We start from the raw sequence: 2,474 nt of genomic DNA, 5'->3' as shown, positions 1-2,474 counted from the left end.
GACCAATGACCATTCATGCCATAATAATGACATTATTTTCTTATTTCATCTCAAACCCCCTTCTAGAGGTGAGTGTGGTATATTCTCTACCACTAGCACGTTTATATTCTTCCAAGAATAAATATATATTCATAAATCATATGTTGTCACATTCAAATCATGAATGGACCATAATCATCTATATGTTCTTTACAAAATCTCATGTCAAATCGATGACAAATATTAATTTCACATAGTGAAGGATTATTTTGAGAATCCTTATTATTCTCATTACCACAATGATAACGATTATAATTTCGTCTATTGCCACGTCCACATCCATTGATATCTTTACGGTAATAATTTTATTTTCTTTCAGACTTATTGTATATTGCTACCACATTCTCTTAAGGGAACGAGAATGAAGCAAATTCAATAGAACGGGTTTTCACTTCTTGTTCTCATAATCATACATGAATTTGATCATGGCAAAACATAGAAATTTTACTACTTCAGGTGGTTATAATTTCTCATAAACTCTATTAGAATTATAATCAAAATTTATTGTCTTTGCTTGTATTTAAAATTAAATTATAGAATTTCAAGAATTTAAAAGAGAAAAATAAGGTAAAATATTTACCTCAAATCCAGAATTTATTCCTGAAGAAGTTTATGGAATAATTGACAATCACTATGCTCAATATTATGTACAAGTTGAGCAACATGTATGTATCCCAAAGTCTGGTGATCAAAGCAAATGCCTCTACTCAATTGGTTAGAGTCTCGTGTTGATAACGTGTTATAAAACAATAAAAGAAGAAGAAGAGTATTGCGAGAAAAGTAGAGAGAGAATTTTTTTATTGATTTGAGATGAATTACAATGGAATAGAATCCCTCTATTTATAAAAAGAAAATGACTTAGCCACCAAGTAATAAACCCTAAAATCTCTCTAAAATATAGGCATTCACCTTAAATATGATTCTATTTATAACTGTATTAAAATTTAGTATACTATATAACGTAGCTTACGACGGGGGCATGCTAGTATCCCTATGGCCTAGCCAATTTTTGAATTTAGAATTGAAAAATAGTCACTATTTTAAGCAGAAATAATATTTGACTAAAACCCTTAGCAAATACTGAAAAGAATCCAGCATACTATGTTGGATTATGAAACTCATGTATTTAAAACTCCAGTACATTGTACTAGAGTTCAAACTTCAAAGACACCTTATATGCGAATTCTAACATATTATGTTGGAATTTATGTGCAGAGTAATTTAAACTCCAACACATTATACTAAACTTTTTCTAGATTTGAACTTAGGGTATTTTTATTCAAATTTTATTATCGCATAAAAAATAGCTAAATTTTGATTAATTTTAAAATAGTACTCCATTTGTTTCAAAAAGATTGTCTTAGTTTGACTTAACACAAACTTTAATAAAGAAGAGAATCTTTTGAGATATGTGGTCTTAAATAAGTCATAGCATTTGTGTAATTGTAAAACTTTTGAAACTTGTGATCTAAAATCTGTCATGACATTTGTGTGTCTATAAATGCTTCTTATTAAGGAAATATTGAAATGTGTCAATCTTTTCAAAATAGACTAATGTAACGATCCGGCCGGTCGTTTTAAGTATTTTAGCCCTGATCCCCTATTTATTGTCTCCTATGTGTTATATTGTGGTTATGTGACTTGCCAGGGTGTTTGGTTTTGGTTTCGGGTGAGTTTCCGAGTGGAATGGGACATATAGTCCATAAATTGTAGGTTTAAGTTGTAAGAGTTGGCCGTAGTTTGACTTTTGTGTAAACGACTCCGAAATAGAGTTTTGACGATTCCAATAGCTCTGTGTGGTGATTTTGGACTTAGGAGCGTGTTCAGATATTGATTTGGAGGTCCATAGGCCGTTTCAGCGTGAATTGACGAAAGTTAGAAAAATTAAGGTTTGGAAGATTTGGAAAGTTTGACCGGGAGTTGACTTTATTGATATCGGGGTTGAATTTCGATTTTGGAAGTTGGAATAGGTCTGTAATGTCATCTATGACTTGTGTAAAAAATGTGAGGTCAATCAGAGTTGTTTTGGTATGAATCGGCTTGAATTTGGGTTGCCATTCATTGAATCGATGTTGTTTGATGTGATTTTTGGCCTCGAGTAGGTCCGTTATGTGTTTTGGAACTTGTTGGTATATTCAGACGGGGACCCAGGGGATCCGGGTGTGAAACGTATTGAATCCGGATCAAATTTGAACTTATGGAATTTGCTGAAGTTCCAGCCTTCTAGTGTCATCGCACCTGCGAAGGGATTGGCCGCGGGTGCGGACTTGCAAAAGCGAGCAATTGGTCGCAGAAGTGAAGATGTCTTTGCCCAACTGGGATTGCTGGTGCGAGGAGTTATCCTCATCTGCGAGTCTGCAGGTGCGGAGGTGTGATCGCAGATGCAGATGAGGCTGGCCTGAGCTATAGTCGAAGAAGCGAGGGTTCTCCACAGA

This window comes from Nicotiana tabacum, chromosome 22 (genome assembly GCF_000715075.1).
Source record: "Nicotiana tabacum cultivar K326 chromosome 22, ASM71507v2, whole genome shotgun sequence".
Classification (NCBI taxonomy): domain Eukaryota; kingdom Viridiplantae; phylum Streptophyta; class Magnoliopsida; order Solanales; family Solanaceae; genus Nicotiana; species Nicotiana tabacum.
Note: the sequence above shows the minus strand (reverse complement) of the source record.